General features: G+C 43.6%; 1 protein-coding gene and 1 non-coding gene across 2 annotated transcripts in view; one reads left to right on the top strand and one right to left on the bottom strand.

The window, feature by feature from the left end:
- LOC122890426 overlaps positions 1–21,775 on the bottom strand; it is a 543,550-nt gene that overhangs the window by 311,106 nt on the left and 210,669 nt on the right. The gene's annotated exons all lie outside the window — the stretch shown is intronic.
- On the top strand, positions 482–631 carry LOC122890804. Its single transcript, XR_006381226.1, has one exon. It is a non-coding gene; the product is annotated as a small nucleolar RNA SNORA62/SNORA6 family (small nucleolar RNA).

Below are 21,775 nucleotides of genomic sequence, written 5' to 3'. Positions count from 1 at the left end.
GGGAACCATATCCACTAAATTTTTATCGTCCACATTGAAAAGTCAGATATTGTCTTGGGCTATTAATATGTGTGTCGGATTTCAGATACATGTAGTTTTAAAGGCTATTTCTTTGTAACGTATGTTAGAGCCAAGTTTGATAGGTTAGTGAACTAACCTTTCAATAGAATGTTGGCCAAAGAACATGAATAGATAGTTAAAGAATGACAAATCAAGTCCAGAAACATGAGAAATATATAACTTCTATTACTTCAATACAAAACAACATTTTTTGGCAAGTCAGATTTTAAAGACTACAAAAAACTTAGTGCATCTTGTAAGAAGTGGACATTGTAACAGCCTTGGTGGCTAAGATAAGCTGCTTTGATTTTCTGAAGACCAGTTGGTAGCAATTCCTTTAAAAATATTTTTAGCTTGTGACCCAGCATTTGCACTAGGAATTAGTGTTCTCTGCATATACATTTTCTGTGTAAATTCATTTGTTACATCATTATTACAACAAAAAAGAGCTGCCTGGCCAATGCACTCATTAAATGTTGGTAGTATGCTTCATGAGGGGCAGGTCTTTTGCTAAGACCACAAGGGTCTGTGGCCCAAAAAATGGAGTTTGATAGTAATTCTTGCTGCAAGTTAATAACAAACAAACAAAAGAGTCTACATAGAGGTCAGGGAATTGATACTAAACTGTGTAATAGTTACAAATATTTTGCAGGTCTTAATACTGTCAGCTTTACTTTTCATATGGTAAAAACTGTAAATAACCCAAATGTCCTTCAGTACTTGAGTGGCACATCCATACTAGATGGAATACTTCTCAGCAGTTAAGAAGGAACAAACTCTGGATGCATGCAGCAACTAGTGTGGATTTCAAGGGCATGATGCTGAGTGGAAAAAGCCAATCTGTACAGGTCACTCACTGTAGGCAGCCAATCACGTTTTTGTTATCACAAAGTTAGATTAGCAGTCACCAAAGGGTTAGGGCTGATGAGGTTGGGGGTGGGGTGGGTGGTTGTGACTGGAAAGGGCTACTGAGAGGGAATGTTTTTGTGTTGATGAAATCTGATCTTGATTGTGGTGGTTGTTACCTGAATCGACACTTGTGAGTAGGTGACCTAAAATGGTACACATGCATCCCAATGTCAGTTTCCTGGTTTTGATGTCCTGTAATCCAGAGGATGCAACCCTGTCTGGGAAATGGGGTGGAAATTATATGGGACTTCATACTGTTTTTGCAACACCCTGTGAAACTGTAATTATTTCAAAGTAAAATGTGAAGTTTTAGAAAGAATATCTAATAAAAGGAAGTGTTCACAGTATTAGAATAAAACAAGTTTCAGAGTGATAAAACATATAATCCCACCTTAATATTTCATATCACTTAATACATTTACCTGGAAGTAATGAGTGACCAAAATATCCTGAGAAGTAGCATGGTGGATTCTTTTGGATTCTTTTGTGAGTGTGTGTATGCTTCTCTATAACGTCGATAGTTTAGATGAGCTGGTATCACTTTTGTCGTTTGAAAAACTGTATTCATAATAAGTTCCAAAAATCTAATTCTGCAATGTTGAAATTTAAATAACAGTTACATTGAGATTGGAAAGTTTTGTTTATATTTGTTACACCAAGTTAGCATTTAAATAGCTCTTAGCTGAGATTGGAGAGTATATTTATCCTCTAAAACGTGTTGTGTATGTAAATTTAAAGCTGTTTTTTGCTCTTGGTATGACAAATGTCCCGTTTGATGTTCTGACTCCCCAGTGTTGTCCAATGTAAGTATATACATTGCAGGCCACATGAAATTTCAAGCTTCATTAACCACATTGAGAAAGTAAAAATCAGGCAAAATGATTATTTTTAAAGATTCTATTTATTTTTTGTCAGAGAGCAAGAGAGAGAGCAAGAGCTCGAGCAGATGTGCTCTCAAGCCAGAGAGCCCCTGTGGGCACATGCACAATCCAGGGGGAGGGTCAGGCAGAGGAGGCAGACCAGGCAGAAATGAGAAGCAGTGTTCCTGGTAAGCAAGGAGCTTGATGTGGAATTTGATCCCAGGACTCTGAGATGACAACCTGAGCTCAAGCTTAACTAACTGAGCCACCCAGGTGTCCTTTGTTGTAATCATTTTTAAGAAATTTAGACCCCCCCTACCCCTCACCAGGACCCTGTGAGCACTTTAACAATTCCTTTGGAAACTTTATCTCTAAACCTCCCTGATAGTGTTGACGATGATTCCCAAGCATATGGCCTACTGATAGACATGTAAAGGGTCTCACAAAAAGGTTTTACTACTAGTAGTGAATAAACTTTCCCCCAAAAAATAGCTGGCCCCTCAAGGTCCTAGAAACCTTGCTTCCAAAATTCCTTAGAGACTGACACCATCCCTAATCCCTTCCCCACCTTACAAGTATATAATAGACCACTCCTGAGAACCCCAGGGCAGCATCTCTTCCTGCCCACAGGTCCTGTCCCCATACTTTAATAAATCACCATTTTGCACCAGAGAGGCCTCAAGAATCCTTTCTTGGTACTGAGCTCCAGACCTCACCCCACCAAACCTCACCTATGTTCTAGAAGTTCATCATTTGGTGTCCAACTGGGGCTGTGAGTCTTTACATGTGGACTCTGAGCTTTGGTGCAAAGTTGGTGAGTCCGTTCTCACTCCTTCCTTTACTCTCACTTCAGGGCTTTACAAGGAGTATGGTCTTATTGGAACACTTGCATGTCAGTTGCTCAGACTTTAATCCTCTACCCTGTGGCTAATCCACAGGGAAGAAAACATCAGATTTTTGGCTGGAAGTTAGTACGCTAGCCGGAATGGTAATAAGACCCAGAAACTTGATGTCGTCTCTTTATTCCTGTTCTTACATAAAGTTGGCTTTCTTGGGCACGGGACAGCCACCTAAGTCACCATGAAGGACCGCTGCCATTCTTAAGACTCCCATGTGAGGTTTCTTCCTGAATGATCTAATGTGATCTCCTCCACATGCCTGGCCTAGCCACTTCCTGCCATGGGACCTCCACTGGGAGATGGCCAAAAGCAGTACCCGATTGAATTAAAACGCAACCAGGGATCGTTTCCTAGGGAAGTGGGTGGTAAGGACCCCATGTGTTGGAATGTCACATAGACCATGATGGGTTTCAGTCTTTACTGTTTCACGTCAGTGTCTTCTCCAAACTATTTAAAGCTATGAAATTGGGTAATTTCCCCTTGACAAACATTTTTTTTTTTTTTTGTTTCCCATGGGTTAAAAATGGCAGGGCAGCCCCACAACTTTTAGAGTATAGGATGGCACAATATCCTACTCCATTCACCGGGCACCCATTTGTAGCCTAGGATGCAATGGGGAAGAAGAGGGATGCCGGCACCCCTCCAGGGCCTTTTATGGTAGGAATGCCTTCCCGAGAAGGTAGAATGGAGATCAATAGCGACGTCTTGAGGGACGCCTTCTTGAGGGCGGCTTTTGACATATGGGCAGCTCTGACATATCCTGTGTGGGACGCGGCTCAGGCATCAGGGGGGATTAGGTAATGGACCTTCTTTCCTTTTCTGGGAGCATGGCCTCAGTAGGCTTCTTCAGTCCCAAGGACTCTACCGTGGGATGCCTTTGAACCCACTGGAAATAATTTGGATTGCAAAACTTAGGAGAGGACTGAGCTCCTGTAACACTGCATGGCCTCAGTGAGATCTATCCGTTAGACCCCTGTACAGGAAACAGGGTGAATGAACCTAGGGTGCCTTCATTGTTTATCCCTAAGCCATCATTGCTGTACACCAGGACCCCGACCTAAGGGCATTTTGCAGAATGTGTTTGCCCGAACGAGTGAGCTAGTCAACTCCCTCCTGACATATTGGGTGATAATTACGTAAATAAGCCTTCTAGTAAACCCAGGTTGCTAGGCCACCCTGTAGGAAAGGGGACTCTGACTTTCCCTCTGTCTGTTTCTCCTCATAGAGGTCGGGGCTTCTCCTTTACTCATTTCTGTGTTAATGGCTATAACTGGAGCCAACTGGGGTTAGTCTAACTCGAGATGGAGACTTTAAGGAATATTCCCAGGCAGCTGCCAAAACTCCCTTTGTTTCAGAGAAATTCCCTTTCTTCTTTGGCCTGACATGGACTGCTTAACCCCTCCTTCCTGGCGGGAAAACATGGCTTCTGCTCCTCTGTTGGAGCTGTCCTTTTAACCATTGCTGGTACTCTATGGTTTGCTCTTCCAGACTAAGGAAACGTGTTTCTTAAGAGGTCCATGACTTACAGCAATGTAAAAATATTTATTTGTAAATAAAACATTCACCTTTTCTCTCTGTCTGAACCCTCTAAAGCTCAAAAGGTCTCAGTAAGTGGTCTCGTCTCTGGCTTGACAATCATCTGTTTCTTTGAGAGGTCTTTGGCCGCCATTCCAACCTTCTTGGCAGGTGACAGTATGTAGGGCGTGTATCTGGGTAAAGAATCAGAGATAACATTTAGAAGAAGGTGCTCCAACCCATCCATTTCTTGTCCAGGTGGGTTAATAAGAGACCCAGCTGTGGTTCGGGGCTTGACATCTTTTTATCTGGGTGTGGATCCCAGGGTAGCATTTAGTCATGGTTGGCCTTGTTTCTTAGGCAGTTTTCCCCTTCCTCCTGAATCTGAGGGTTTCACGTCATGAGAAGAGGAGTTTGGCGATGGAAAAGCTGAATGAGATACCGCTTCTAGAAACTGGATGAAAAGTCCTGAAAAAGAATGATTGGCCACAGCTTGGTGATTTCGCTTCCCGGGTACATTGGGGGCGCTTCTGGATCCAGGCCCCCCAGTCAACCCGCTGGGCACACCCGCGGGCTCTTGACCACGCAGCTGCCACAACTGGTCTTCTTGGATCCCCAGTGTGCTTGCCATCAACCTCAACACTTCTTGCTGTTCTGCATCAGCTGCCTGGAAAGATCCCATGAAGATCTTCTTAAGAGGGTTTTGTCCACCATTCCTTCAGCCTTACTAAGGTCAAGAGTTTCTTCTGTGTGTCCTCCAGTATTTCCTGCTGGACCTCATTCTGTTTCTTGAACTCTTGGAGTTGGTCCTCCTTCACCTCCAAGTCAGGATTTGTTTGATGCAATCGTCCCTGTAACGACTTCAGTTTTCCTTCTAGGGTGTCTGCCTTTCCATCCATTCAGCGAGTTCCAGCTTGAGGTTCGCTAGCCTTCGATCATAGTACCTTCCCTCTTCCTGGGAGGTGGCAAGCCAGAGCGCCGCTTCTTCTTTCTCTGGGTGACCATGTGCAATTGCTCTCGCAGCGACTCTACCTGCAGAGTGGCTCCATGGCTGCCCTTTTTTATGGCAGTGGAAGACAAAACGAGTTTTCCCTGCAGGACCGTCACTTCCTCTCTTAGCTGAGCCACTTGGTTTTCTGAAGCCAAAGGTTCCAGGCGACGAGAATCTTGGGCTTCTGCAGTGACGTGCCGCCCGCTCTCCAGCTCCTGGGTTAGGCACAATTCTCTCTCATGTAACTGGTGACCCTCCTTCTGGTGGGCACAGGTTTCCATTTCTTTCTGTTTCTGTGCCAACACAGGTCATCTCTCTCCTGTTGACCCACAATTGCCTTTTCCTGCTTTGACTGAACGGCGTCTACATGCCGCTTCAATTCCCCGCTCTCGCCCTGTTCTTTCTCTCGCAGCAGTTGCTCCAGAGCAAGTGCCTTCTCTTTCATCGAGGCAGGCTGGGATTCCTCCTCCCTCCACATCTTTGAAAGCAGCCGATTTGTCTCTTGCAAGGCCTGATTTTCCATGTCCTTTTCTCTACATGTTTCCACCATCTTTGCATTTTCCTCTTTCAGCCGACACACAACCATTTCAAAATCTGCTATCCTCTCCTTCAGACTGGTGAATGCCTGCCTCAGCAGCTCATTCTCACTCAGTTGGCTCCTGAGCTTCTCCTGTAAATTAAGCAGTTCCTCACTTTTCGGGATTTGGAGCTCCTGAGCCTGAGGGAAATCTTGTAGAACAGCCTGTTTCTCCTTCTGCTGCTCCATGTGGAAATCAGAATCACCGTGTTCCTGTGGCTCCCCTTCTCCTTCCCCCATAGCAGCCCCTGAAGCAATCTGTCTCCGCTGATCTTCCTGGAGGGTTTGAATCATTGTATCTTTTCCTTGCCCTGATTTTCTGAGCTCTTCTACCTCCTCTCGGAGCACCTGAGAAGACTCACTCGGTCAGATTTCACGGCCTTCAGAGAGTTGGCTGCCTCTGTGGAGTCGCTGGAGGGCCTGAGGAAAATCACGTAAAGGTTCCCTAAAAGGAGGTCCTTGGCATTGCAGAGCCCCCCGATGTGGAGCTGAAGTTGTGCCAGTTCCTTCTCTAGCTCTTGTAAGTTTATCTCATGTCCTTGGTAAGTGTGGATCTGGTCAAGAGAGGTCGTCTGTGGTTTCAAAACCTCGCTGTTGGTGCAAGCCCATGCCTGGAGTTGTCGCAGATCTCTCTGAAGCTGGGGTGACTCACGCTTCATATTTTGGACTGTGGTCAGCACCTGCTCTTTCCACTCTTCCATGATCTTCACCCGCTGTGTTAATGTGTCCCGTTCCTGTAGAAGCTGCTGGAACTGATCAATAGAAACTCCTCCAACCTCATGACCAGTGCTGGGTGTCTGCAGGATCGTCATTAATGTCTGGCATTTTTGACTTAACGCATCCACTTCCAGGTCTTTTTCTCGAATAATGGAAAAAAAAAGACAGTCTCTTTAATAAATGTGTAACAAATTTCGAATCGTTTCAACAACTCTAGGCCACTGCTTTCTATTCTAGTGGACAGCTTTTGATTTTCCTCTTGCATCCTCTGGAGTTCTGCTTCTTTGGCAGCAAGTCGATCGGTCATTCTATGATAGTTCCTTTTCAGATTGCTATTCTCCCTTGTCTTCTCATTTAGGACCACCAAGACCTGTTCGCCTTTCAAAGTACACTCTTGCAATTGGCGCTGAAGTTGTTCCACGTGCCCATTCTGGCAGTGAGAAGCCGCAGAGATTTTCCTAGAAAGATCCTGAATTTCCAAATCCTTTTGCTGGATAATTTGAGTGAGTTTCCCAATCTCCTCTTTGGAAAGCCGATCCATTTGTTGATAGTCTCTAAGTTGTTGGCAGTGCCGGTCAGTGAGGTCAGCTAGCTTCTGCGGGTGGGTGTTTTGCAACCCCGCCACCTCCAGCTGATGTTCGTCCAGCTCCCGCTTCCGCCGCTGCTCTAGGTTCCTGATGTGGCTCTTCAGTTTCCACAGTATTTCTGGGTGGATGGTTTTTGGTCCCTGGGTGGAACACTGGCACAACTTCTTCCAATGAGTCACTTCAGCCTGCAATGTTTCAATCTCACGGAGGAGTCTACTGATCTGTGTCTGGGTTGAGATGACATCTGCCAAATCCCTGGCATCCCCAGGGAAAGTCCCTTTCCCCAGCACATGTCTCTTAATATCGATGTCCCTGGTCAAAGAGGTCTGGCTGCTGTCCATGGCCCCTAGGGAATGGCCTAGGCCAGAGCTCAGCCTACCAGCCCAGGAGAACATCTGATGGTCATACCACTGTCCTGGTCTGCGGTACAAAAGCGTCCAGCCCAGTTGGACTACCCCGCCAAGTGTCCCAGAACCCCAAGCTGCACAAGGCTAAGAATCAAAAGCCTACAGAGGTTTCCAGGCAACACCTGCATGCCCCTCCCCTGCCCCCTCCTGTGAGCTCAGGTGTGCCTAAGCATACAGACATTTCCAGGCAATGCCTGTATGCCCCTCCCCCCCCAGAGCTCCCTTGTGCCTAAGCATACAGACCTTTCCAGGCAATGCCTGCATGCCCCTTTCCTACCCCTCCACCCCGCCACCCCACCTCCTGCCGCTCACTCCCGTGCGCCTCTGCTGGTTAGGTAGCTCCAAGCAGCCAAGGCCCTCTGGCCACTGGTCCGGGTTCCTGTCCCCACAGCACATCCCCACAACTTCCCACCCAGGCCTGGGCCCCTTGTCCTCCTTGGTGCCTGTCCTGGGTGTTCTCCTAGTGCATGATCCCGCCTGACTGCACCCAGGTGCCTGCCCCCAGAAAATGCACATGGCCTTCTACTTTTCCCTAAGTGGGATCACAATACACAAAGTCCTGTGGTATGGTCTTTCCACCCAATAGTACATTTTTCATTCTGGTGTAAATTACAGGGTCACACACATTCATCCAGCTAGAAGACAGGATCCTCAGAGTACTTCACAGAGGATGGCCCTCATGGAGACTTTGTGTATTTCCAGCCTCCAGAGGCTCCAAGTGCCCTGTCCCTTCTTGTTCTATCAGTTCTGTGGGGACAGCTTGGTCGTGATTTGCTCTGGCGGTTCATTGCCCACTGCCCACGCTGCACCTCTATCACCTCCCACAGCTGTGTGCCTAGACCAGGCAGGCGGTTGGGCAGAATGGTGGACACGCCTGGTCTGCGGTCCTCCGCCCGCACAGAGTGGCAGGTGTGCAGCAGCAGAGGCCCGATTCCACCCACCTTGCCAGTCCTGACTGATGCTAGTCCAGGGGATAGGGTTAGAAACCACGCTGGCAGCTGCCCCGCGGGAGCCCTGCTGCCCACCCCATCGCCACAATGAAGATGCAATTCTGCTGCATGAAGCAGCTGGCCAACCAGACCCTGGCCTGTAAATGTGCCCATTCAGGCTGGGATTGTGCCAGGTGAGGTCAGGAGCGGAACGGGAGGGCTGGCGGCTCTCCTGGTGGCGTGCTCCCGTCCCCTGCCACCACCATGCACCAGGCACAAGAGGTCCTGTTCTGGGTCTGCGCCAAGCCACAGACTGGAGGACAGCTTGGGCTAGTGCCAGAGTCTGGGAAGAGCTACTCGGTGGATTGGCCTTTCCAAGACGCCCCCTGCAGGGGGTGTCCACCGCCCTCTGTCCTGGCCACGCCCAGCATCGCCCTGGGGGGACTGCACCTGAGCCTTCCCCTGCCCCCCACAACAGGGTTTTCCCTGGGTGAAAACTCTGGGCACTGATGTGCCTGAGGCCCCATGGACGCTGTGCTCTGGGGGAGGTGTTTTCTGCCTTTTGGGGGTGCCCTACCTCTGCAGATCCTCAGCCTCCAAGGGCCTAATTGCAGGAAAGAATTAAGGGGAGGTCTGGGCCAATAGGATCTGCCTCCAGAGTTCTTGGTATCCATGGAGGGACTGTAGAGGTGCTGCTGCCTCCAAACTCAGGACTCTGGGAAACCCAGGCCTCTGCGAGAAAAAAACTGTGGAAACTCTTTGGGCCGACTTTTAGTTTTATTTTTCTTTTTATTTTTTTAAGGAGCTTTTAAAAATTCCTTTCTACCTCTGGGTTTGGATGCAGATCCTCTCCAAGTTTCTTTGGTTTCTGCTTTAATGCCTGACAGGAAACATTATCCATTATGAAATGTCAGCAAACGCCAGGGTTTGTAGACCTTCTGGCTGTTGGAATAGGAACCACTCACTGGTGGTTTTGAGAGCTCCTGGTGGTGATGTTCATATGCCCAGTTATCTGGGGCACAGCTTTCAAAGTCCTTAGGGCTGTTGGCTGTACTAGACCTACTGACTGTTTATTCTGGATGAGATACCAAAGTGTGAGTCGTCCACAGCTTCTGCTTTTTTGTTGTTTCCCCCAACACCTGGGTCAAATGGGGAGTGTGGTTTGGCCAAAGCACATGTGACAGTCCTTCTAGTATGTGTGAACCAAAGTGCTTTTCCTTCCCCTCTCATTTTCTAAACTTGCTATTGAGAGTTTGGGGGTCCCTCCCCCATAACTTTTCACTCAGTGGCTTTGTTTTGTGTTTAATTTGGTTGCTACGCCACTCTATGATCTTACAGTGCACTGCTTCTGTTTCCAGAGTTGATGCCTGTCCCCTACAGCCTAGCAGTGCCTCCTTTGCCATCATTTGTAGGAAATGATAGAAATAATGCCAAGTGGCAGGTAGACAGGGGAGCAGTCATAGAGTTTTGGAATGTAGGTGACGTTTGGTGGGGTGATGTCCAGAGCCGATGTCGAGAAAGAGTTCTTGAGACCTCTTTGGTGCAAAACGTTGCTTTTATTAAAGCATGGGGACAGGATCCGTGCACAGAAAGCGTGGCATAAGTGTTGTGGGGGGAGCTGATACACCCTTGAAAGGTGGGGGAGGTAAGGACAGGGAAGGATTTCAAAAGAACTTTCCTATGCTAAGGAAGACCTACAAGATACTGGAGACCTTGCCATTGTCAAGTGAGGTGGTTTTACCTTCTAGCAGGGAATGAACATGAAGATGGTTGGAACAGGCATTCTTTTGTTTCAAGGAGACTTGAGTTTTTTAAAAAAACCTTTTGGACCGATCCAAAACACCTCCACTAAATCTTTTGTACCCTGTGCTATTTGCCCTCCTTAATATTGGCAGATAACCTTATCCTTGGAAGGGGTACCTCAGACTCAGTGTACCTGGACCAGAAATGAAAATGTCAGATGTATTCCTGACCAAACCAACTATATGACACGAAGGAGAAAACAAACCTCGGGACCAATTTGAAAGAACGTGGGGCTGAGAGGAGGCATTTCTCCAGTGGCATCTGTTCCTACTGCACACGGTCTGCCCCTGCATTCTGTTCCAGCTCCTTCTGCCACACGATGGCCACTGAGGTACAGGCACCACAGACTGATGGACCACAAAGACCCCCCTGAGCAAGCACAAGGCTCTGTACAGAGAAACACGGAAACAACCAGGACTTGCGGGACCTACAGTCTATTCGGTCCTGGTTCTGCCAATAACCAGACCCGTCTCATTTCCTGTGAGAGAAGTTAAAACTGTTCTTGATCGTTAACCAAGCAGGTGAGGGATGAAATCAGGGAGCAGCTATGAAAGGCCTTTGTACATATCACTATCACCAGCCTTGCACATCTCTAAACTGTACTGAAGACACTGTCATGCTGACAATAAAATCTTCGTGATTGTGAATACAGCAGACACGGGGGTCTAGCGCTCACAGTCCCACTGTCAGGGTCTTCCGCTCATACAGAGGACATGTCGACAATGGTTTTTATCAGGAGCCCTGTTGGTAACAGCAGAGGATGAGAAGCCAGGCACCCATCCTTCACCGGGGCCCCGGTGACATCAAGATCGTGGCTGATGGCAGCAGCAGGCTCATGTAGCTGGGGACAGGCGTGGGAGACAGGCGGTCACTGCATCTCCTCCTAATATATTTTTAACATTTTGAACCAGGCGGGCACCTTCACAAATGAAACAATTTGGGAAAGAAGAGGGCGAATGTTCATTTACCTTTAATCTCCAGAAGGTGGTCTCCATCCCAGTCCCAAGATTTAGAATTTGACAATGACATCCTGTCTTCTGCAGAAATGCCCTTATCAGCTGACTGACGCCATCGACTCGAGCAAAATATCCTGAGACAGAGACACAGAGACAAGTTATCGCTCAGTGAGATCAGAAAGCATCCCTGCAGAGCCCGCCCTAGGAGAGGAGGAAATGAGGATTTGACTGCTCTTCTTTGGGGTCATTGATTTTCCTGTGGACTCATGGGAGAAATCAAGACTTTTACATTGTCTTTTTTTTTTTTTAACTTAAACCTGCTGGAACCAAATTAACTACAATCTATTTAATGATTTAATGGTGGAAATAAAGATCTTAGAAATAAATTTGTCCCTTGGGGCACCTGGGTGGCTCAGTCGGTAAAGCATCTGCCTTTGGCTCAGGTTAGGATCTGCTCCCTGCTCGGCTGACAGCCTGTTTTTTCCCTCTCCCTCTGGCTCTCCCACTCATGCTCTCCCTCTCCAATAAATAAATAAATGAAATCTTTAAAGATTACCATAAAATGTCCTACGATTGTACACAGGAAAGACAAGTATTTTACATCAAAACATCAGATCTTAATGTTCCTCTTCGAAATATGCTTTTTGTGCCCAGGTGCAAACTACTGAGGACTCAGCTAAACGTCAACATGCGAGATCAAGACGATATAATATTTTGCGGTCAGAATATGGGGCAGATAAATGTCCAAGCAAAATGAAATAAAATAAAATAAAGCCATATTTCTTACCATGTTCCCTTCATCTCCAACCTGTGTGGGTAAAAGTCTCTATGCTTATAAACCGACCTCACAGACCGACTGCAGGAGAGGAAGGCACGAGCAAACATTGCCCCCAAAATGGACTTATTCAGCTCCAGGGTGAGGAGCTTGAGTAAAGGAGATGGTGAATAAAAGGCGGAAAGGAAGATAAAATCTGTGTTCTACAGCCCTGTTGCTTAAATTGTAACTATCTTACGAACAAAACGTGAGCAGCATTTAGAAATGTACTGCAATGTGATATAGGAGTTCTGTGTCTATTGATTCCTCTAATAAATCATTTGAGCTTGTAGTTTACAGGTTATCTTGCATTTTATTTCTAGGAAATCATTTTTGTTGTATGTTATACAGTATCATCCACAACAGACTGGATGTTGAAACAAAAACTGAAAAGATGCTCACCACACCCTACTTGGGAAGCACTCTGGACATGCCAGCCCATGCAGAGAAAGAAGGCAGACAGGCTGCTGACTCGCTGCCTCAGGGCACCCAGGTCCCCAGGGCTCCAAGGTGGGGCCCCCCTCTTGTTACGAAAGCTGCCTCAGGAGCCCCAGACGGAGGCTTCAGGCATCTTAGGCAGGCCTGGTCCCATCTTCCTAAAGCCTGGGTTCACCCTTAGCTCAAAGGAAGGTCCTTGTCCTTTTTGTCACTTTAAACTTTCTTTGCATTTCTTACAAAATCTACTCAGAGGCTCTATCTTTTTGGCCAGGATTCCCTGCATGCCCAAGGACGTGGGGTCATTTGGCTAATTTCTCAATCTGATCGAGAATGAGTCACCCTCCCATCTCAAATCTTTTCATTGCCTTCCTTGATAGAAAGGACTTGCAGAGCCTAATAGTGTTATTATCACTTTAATATGGCCAAAAAGGTGATTCCTTACCTGAACAGTTCACTTAAAAGATACTAGAAATGGTTCTTAAGCATATAAAAATGATCCTTAATTTCAGCCCCCAAATAAGAGGAATACAATAACATAAATATACTGTAAGATCACATTTTTCACATAACAGATGAACCACAATGAAAAGGTCCCTGTGCTGGTGAGGATGTTGGGAAATGAGCACTTTCATATGCCACTGGAGAGCGTGAATACTGGAACTCTCTCTTTTGAAGAATGAACCCCTAAAACCTCAGGCCTCTGGGCTGATGAGGGGACATTGGGAGGGAGGGAGTCACTTGCCTCTGTTAATTCTGGAGGCCTTCTTCTCCTTAGACAGTCTTATACAATGCTGGATGGAAGAATCATGCCAGTAGCTTAGGCTTACTGCAGACCTAGAAGGGAAGAAACGAGGCAGTTGAGGCGAGGTCAATAGGTTCTGGCCCAGTTCTCAGGAAGCAGTTCAACGAGGACAATCAGCTACCCCCAAAGGTCATCAGAGGCACATTCATGCACCATTACAAACCTCAGCCGACTCCTCCATCTGTCATGGTGCTCACATACACAGCCCCTCACCGTTCCACCCCTCGCAGGCGGCCGTTTCTTCTCTTTATTTGCTCAGGTGCCTAAATCCCTTCCCAGGACCCTACAGAGCACAGCACCTCACCTCATACCTCACCTAGAAGACCTGCCACCATTTATTCCCTCAGCATACTCACTGGCAAGAGCCAGTCAGACAACTCTGCTCCACCACAAGTTCTATGTCTATGGGAAAAGAGCTCCAAGATTGTTTCCTAAAACTCTCCTGAATGACTTCCTAAGCCTTTCCCCCAGCTCTGTAATAGGTACCAGTGCTTCCACATCCCTTAGGCAGGTCGCAGTGGGAAAACCAGGTACCAATAAACATAATAGCTACAACCTAGAAAATGGTGCAGTAGCCTGAACTCTGATCTACACAACCTGGAAAATGCTATGGTAGCCTAAACTCTCCCTGGTGTACACTACAAGGAACCAAAGTTTAGTGTTCTAAACCAGGAGCTGACGCCCAAATTACCAGTGAAGGTCTTCTGCCAACTGTGAGGAACCAGCCTTAGGGAACCAAGAAGTAGCAGAGGGAGCCTGGAACTCTAAGGCCATCTGAAGCCATTTTGACTTTTGCCCTTCAATGGGTATCTTGGGAATTAAAAAAACATCTTTACCATTTAAACCAAATGGTATGCGCGGTCAGCTCTTGGTTTCAGCTCAGGTCCTGATCTCAGGGTCCTGGCATCCAGCCTGGAGTTGGACTTCATCTTGAGTGGGGAGTCTGCTTCAGGATTCTCTCTCCCTCTCTCCATAAATATCTGTTTAATGGACACATGTATAAACTCATTAAATCGTTTGACAGGTGAATTGTGTATTATAATATTTAAAAAATGCTGTTATAAGTGAAAACCCAACCCTCCAAAATTTTTAGTAGAAGCTAATTTAGTTTTCCACATATCCTCACAGTTACCAAAGGCAAAAGATTGTATTTTTAAACACCAACTGTAATAGAATTAAAAGGAACTTAAGATGACAGTTTTCCATTTAAGGTGTATTGTTTAGCAATGTCTAACAGCAGGTATTTCATTCTCATCTACATGGTCAAAAAAAAAAAAAAAAAAGCCAAAACACAGTCAATACATAGCTCAGTAAGTATACTCTTGGGCATTTATTCCAAAGGAAGAAAAACCCATTTTCACACCAAAACCTTTACATAAGTGTTTCTAGCAGCTTTATCTGATCATAGCCCAAAACTGAAAACAACTCATATACCCTACAATGGGTGGATATTATAGCTGAAGTATGTCCACAGCATGGAATACCAACTGAAGAGTAAAAAGGGATAACTAGTAAAATACACAATTTGAATTCACCTTAAATAAATTATGATTAAGTGAAAAAAATCTACTCTTAATGGGTAACATATATATGATTCCACCTACAAAACCTTCTTGAAATGACAACATCACTGAAGAGAGACCAGATGAGTGGTTGCCGAAGAGGCTGGGAGCAGAGGATGGGACTGTAGGGATTCTTGTGACAGATTTACTCTGTATCTTTACTGTGATGGTGGCATTACAAACTACATGTATGGTAACATTACCTACAACTAATTATGCATACACTCTCTCTCTTTCTCATTTCCTCTACCTGACAACGTCACAGATAGGTCTAAGTAAAACTTGGGAATTTAAATAAAGTCTGGATTGTGTCGGTGTCAAGTTTCTGGATGTGTTACTGTTTCCTACAGTCATTCAAGACATTATCACCGGGAAAAACAGGATAAAGGTTATAGGAGATTTGAGATGTCTCTAGTATTTCTTACAACTGCATATAAATCTGCAAGTATTACAAGATAAAAGTTTTTTAAAGTTAAAAAAATTTCAACATAGCATATTTGCACTGCTACCTCTACAGAATACCAGTAGCTCACATATTCTGAGGCTGCATCACGTTTTAAGTCTTGCAATATATGAATCTTTTTTATAGGGTATAAATCTTCCACACAGCAGAGCAAAGAAAAGTGATTTCAATCAATCATTAGCTACTGATTCTTAAACACCAGAGAACAAACACAGGAAAGAAATTCAGCACTGAAAACTTCTACATCGAGCTGCAAAAAAGAATCTCTAGAGGTGGATTTAAGTTTTTAACCAAAAACCCTGGAACGATCTCTTTAATCAGAAAGGTATGGTACAGATGAAGCCATGCCTTCGAGATTGTAGGACACACAAAAAGGCATACACTTTATTATTAATTCCAAGTTTACCAAGTCAGTTCAAATCACCAACCTAGGTTCTTAGCACCTTGACACCTTCACCTCCCATCTGATAGGATATCTGGTTAGTGGAAATCTTTTGGGAGGCCGGTTTGTCTCTTAACTCCACATAAAGCATGCAAAGCTATCCCCTTTCCACCTGGTGACCTACCGATGGCACCCAGCAAGTCTTCACATGCAATGGACAGCTGCCAGAAAAAAGGAAGGCAGAGAGTAAAGGTGGAGAAGCTTTCCTTCCCATTTCAAAGTAAAAAGCAACAGTAAAGGAGCCATCTGAAAACTGTAACATCCTTACATTACTTGAAACTTATAAAAGAAAGAAAATCAAGATGGGCACATACTCTTGTCCTTTTGCACCCTGAAATTTCAGGTAACGAGACAAAGGACAGAAAACATAAGAAAAGTGTATAAAGGCACTAAATGAAAGGAACACCAAAGTTCAAATTATAACTCTGGGAACAATGTTCAGAAGATTATACTTTCTTAACATTCCAACACAGTTAACAAACAGAAGAATTTCAAGCAGCTAACACCCTTGTCCTCCATGCTATTGGTTATGCTCCACAAATGAGTGAAACCATATGATAATTGACTCTCTCTGCTTGACTGATTTCACTCAGCATAATCTCTTCCAGTCCCGTCCATGTTGCTACAAAAGTTGGATATTCGTCCTTTCTGATGGAGGCATAACAAACATACGAAAAGAAGTTTATACTTCTGGGTAAGGAAAATGTACAGTAAAAGATTCAAATACCATTTACCACCCTCCCATTTTCCACTCTCTTTTCTAGACCTGAAACCTGATAACCCCAAACTGCTGGTATTCTACAAGAAAATTGGAATTCTGTTTATGCATGCTAGATCCAGTATCAACATGGTTGTGTGTCGCACAATGCTAAGTCAAACAACAACAACAACAAAAACAAAAAACCCAAGGTTCAAAAAGATACATAAAGTACACCATTTAGACAGATTTTCCAACTAGAAAAAATGTTTATACAGATGATGAATTCATACAAACATGCACTAAAAAATAGAGAATATGCAAAGGAATGATATAGATCTCCTTCAGTAATGGTGGTTCGGAAAGGCACTGAGGGAGAAAAAGAAGACGTGCTCACTGTTTCAATTTCTGCAAACTGTTCAGTGTTTAAATATTTTAATCAAAACTATCCAAATCAGGGATGCCTGGGTGGCTCAGTTGGTTAAGCGGCTGTCTTCGGCTCAGGTCATGATCCCAGCGTCCTGGGATCGAGTCCCACATCAGGCTCCTTGCTTGGCGGGGAGCCTGCTTCTACCTCTGCCCCTGCTGCCATTCTGCCTGCCTGTGCTCACTCTCTCTCTCTGGCAAATAAATAAATAAAATCTTAATTAAAAAAAATCCAAATCAAATACATGAAAAAAGTTAATATTTCTTAAATATTATTATAATAAAGACAAAGTATTACTTTGTCTTTTTCTATTAGTTTAAAAGATTGTCTTTCCAAAGGTTTTAAAAACGGAAAAGTACATTATGTCAAAGGAAAAAAGAAGATGCAAGTTCTACCAAGAATCAAGAAAAAGACATCATTTCAAGTCTTATAGATATTAAAAGGATAAGGGAAGCTTACAATTTGTGTATGTGACAGCTTAGATGACATGTCTCAAAGAAATTCTCCAATTGTCAAAGGTTACATAAGAATAGGTGAAGTAAAAAGACCTATATATATTTAAAATATATGATTTGTACTTAAAGAATTCAACAATTAAAACAACAAAACCAAAAGAATACCACCACCAAGACAACTTCTTTGGTGAATTTCTACCAAAAATTTAAGAAAGAATTCTTCACCAATTCTTCCTTCCCCAAAAAAAGTTCTCCTTGGGTAAGAACTCTCAGAATGCACTTTTTTAACAACTTTCCTATACATAATACAACAGACTCATGGTCATGATGCTGTACATTTCATCCTTAGTACTTATTTCTAACTTGGCATTTGTGCCTTTTGATCACCTTCTTCAAATTCCCTCTCCCACTGAAAGACACCATGAAGGAAATGAAAAGCCAATGGCTAGGAGAGAAAATATGCAAAATATGTATCTAATAAACTGTTATTTGGAATATATGAAAACCTGTATGAAAGCTGAATAATAAATGCAATTGGCAAAAAAAAAAAATATCTGAAGACATTTCCCCAGAGATAGATGGGTGACTTGCATAAAAACATATGAAAGGATGGGGTGCCTGGGTGGCTCAGTGGGTTAAAGCCTCTGCCTTCAGCTCAGGTCATGATCCTAGGGTTCTGGGATCGAGCCCCACCTAGGGATCTCCACTCAGTGGGGACTGTTTCCCCCTCTCTGTCTCTGCCTGCCTCTCTGGCTACTTGTGATCTCTGTTAAATAAATTGAATATTAAAAAAACATGCATTAAAAGACACTTATCATTAGTCATTAAGGCAATGCAAATTAAGACTACAAAGATAGACCATTAAATATATTATATTGGTATTACAAGAGAACAAAGAACCAGCAATGTCAAATACTGAGGTTGCACAAACAGGGAATTCTACACTGTTGATGATGAAAAACAGAATGGTTCTCTTGGGGATGATGCAAATATTATTATTGCTTGTAATTACAGGGTTAAAAAGTTCATGAACATTCACAGACCTGTACACCAAGAAGGATTAATCTGACTATTCTGTATATGAATACTCCAGTATATCTATCCATTAAAAAATCATACTTTTCTTAAGTATTTTCTTTAAAATATTTTAACATTTCAGTTTTCCAAACTCCATTCAAACTTCTCTAACAAATCCTCTCATCATGTACTTCTAAATGTACTTCTGAAAGCCTCATATAACCATGCTGATCAACTCCAAGACAACCAGATGTTCCATATGACGAGACAATCTAGTATTTCCAATGCATGTTTTGTAGAGCTAATCTCATAAACTTCAAAAGGATAAAAGCATATAAAGCATTCCACCTCGGCCAAAATACTACAGGAGCTCCACAATCATCTATGAAGAAAATCATTCGAGAATAATAATCAAAGGAAAGGCGTCGAAAAACAAAGGAAATCTTAGGGAGTTTTATGCATGTAATGGCAACAACAACAAATCACCACCCACATTCATACATCTCTCCCACTGGGAGACATTAGGTCCACAGACAAATCAAGAGAAAGATAATTCACACCCTGGCCCTTGTATCAAATTTCCCTGTTGTGCAAACCAAATCACAGGGCTTCCTATGACAACACCCAAGTTTTGGAAGTCTAAGATAGTTCAGACTGTAATGGGGATTATTTCACGTAAGTGCTTTCTACAGAGAAAAATGAGAGCTGGAAATTGAGAAGAAACAGTTCTTATTTTGTTATGAAATACACACGTGCCTACCACAGTTCTGAATCTTCAATGTAACAAAATCATAAAATGTAAGGCATAATAGCACTCATACTGCAGATTACAGAGGAATGCCTCTTATCATCTTCCTAATGCATGATCTGTCATAAAGGTGATATGACTTGGCAGAAGAGGACAAAACTAGTCCAGAAGTCTAGTCCAGGTTCTACTACTACTAGCCTGTTTTGTGACTTGAGACCAGTCACTTAAGCTCACTGGATTCCTGTATGTAATGACTGGATAACATGATCTCTAAGGTCCATTGTAAAGCACTTTTTCCATGGAGGAAAAACAGTACCCGGGGCAATTCAAAGAATTCTAGCTCTTCTAGGCCAGCTGCAACTATAGTCATTATGAATGTAGATTGAACATTAGTTCATTTTATAAAAAATGTTCCTTATTTATTTCCCAACAGCCTACAGGCTTTAAGTAGAAAGCACAGTGCTGCTCAACAAACCCTAAGCACAAGAAACATGTAGAAAGCAACACCAAGGACCATCATAAACTGCTAAAAGCCAGAGATAAAGAGAAATCTTAGAAGAAACTAAGACACATCTTGTAGACAAGGAATAAAGTGGGTGGGAGATTGCAGCAGATTACTCATCTGAAATAATGAAACCCAGAAAACAATGGAACACCACCTTAAAGGTACTGAAAGAAAGAAACTAAACCCAGAATTCCATACCCACTGAAAACGTCTTTCAAAACAAGAACAGAACCTGGAAGCCTCATACACCATTGGCAATATGAAATGGTGCAGCCACTTTGGAAAATAGCTTACACTTCAAAAGGTTAAAGAGTTACCATTTGTCTCAGTGATTCCAAGTCTAAGCCTAAATCCCAGAGAAATTAAAACATGGATCCATACAAAAACGTGTACACTCACGTTCATGGCAGCATTATTCGTTCATAGCCAAAAGGTGGTTTACCTATACAACGGAATATCATCTGGCTATTAATAGGAGTAGGTACTGATACATGCTATAACATACATGTTTCCAAAGTGAGCCTTAGAAACATGATGGTAGTGAAAGGACCCAGTCACAAGAGACCACATGTCATCTGATTCCATTTATACAGAATACGCAGAACCCTGAATCTTTAGAGAGAGGGTTTATCAGGGGTTCCCTAGGACTGGGGATGGCTGTGTGCACTAGGAGTGGGGGCACCCTGAACAGTGACAAGGAAAAACCAGAGGATTCCTTTTGCGGGTGATGAAATGAGGCCACAGTTCATAATTCTGCCAATACACTCAAGACCAATGAACTGCACACTTTAACTAGATGAACCGTATTATTTATGCGTTGTATCCTCAAAAAGCTCTTATAAGAAGAAAAGCAAAATAAAAGCTGAGAAATAAACAGAAGAATCAATCACTGGCAGACCCAAACTATAAGAATGTTACAGGAAGGGGCACCTGGGTGATTCAGAGGGTTAACTCCTGACTTCGGCTCAGGGCATGATCTCAGAGTCCTGGGATAGACTCCTGCATCGGGGTCTGTTCAGCAGGTAGCCTGCCTCCCCCATTCTCTCTGTCTGCCTCTCTGCCAACTTGTGATCTCTCTCTGTGTAAAATAAATAAATAAAACCTTTAAAAAAAAAAAGAATGCTACAGGAGGTCCTTCAGGCAGAACGAAAACATTCCCCATGGAAATCTGGCTCTACACAAAGGAATGGAGAGCACCAGAACTGGTACGTATGTGGAAAAATAGGAAAGATTTCTTCTTTTATATTAAAAGATAAGTGAATATATAAAAACACTCTTACAGAGGATTATAACAGCACTATCAGCAGAAAGGCTACTTACAGGAAAGTGAGAGTATACCTGTACTCTTCTACGACAGATGAACCTTGTACAACATGGTTTGAAATACGTGGGTTCAATTACAAGTGAATTTCTTTACAAAAAATACATGGTATGAAAAATACTGTACATGTATTTCTCTTCCTTGTGATTTTCTTAGTATTTTCTTTTCTCTAACTTAATTCACCACATTATACACTGTAAAATATAGACAGCATACATAATACGTTAACTGAATGATTATGTTATTGATAAGTGTTCCTATAAACAGTAGGCTGGAAGTATGTAAGTTCTGGGGGATTCATCAGTTATATTGGGATTTCAACTCTATATGGGGCTGGCATCCCTAATCCCCAAGCTGTTCAGGGGTCAGCTGGATATGGAAAAATCTGGAAGATAACTTTAGATACATACTAAAGAGGTATACTAAACGAACAACTAAAATTAGAGAGTTATAGCTAAGAAGAAATGATATAAACTGGATTTAAAACAAAACCAAAACCAAAAACCAATTCAACTAAGCTAAAGACAGTAGAAGAAAAGAGGAAAGAGGATGGGCGGGAAAAACAGAGAACAAATAGCAAGACAGATTTAAAACAAATCATATCGAGGGACAAGATGGCGGGGTAGTTAGAAGAGGTGCCTCTTCAGCTGGTACCCAAGTGAGCTGATTACCTACCAAAGAACTCCGATCACCCATGAAATCAGCTGGAGATCAGAATTATACACGTCTGGATCTCTACAGGGGAAGAAGATGCCAGTGAGCAGGTAAAGTGGAATGGGAACAGCGGACTGATATCGGAAGATAAACAAAAGTGGGAGGGAGCCACCAGTGGCGACCGGTGGGAAAGTAATACCCCAATACGCGCAAGAGTGCC

This window comes from Neovison vison, chromosome 11 (assembly GCF_020171115.1).
Source record: "Neovison vison isolate M4711 chromosome 11, ASM_NN_V1, whole genome shotgun sequence".
NCBI lineage: Eukaryota > Metazoa > Chordata > Mammalia > Carnivora > Mustelidae > Neogale > Neogale vison.
The sequence above is the reverse complement of the archived record's forward strand: the minus strand, read 5'-3'. Positions and strand labels throughout refer to the sequence as shown.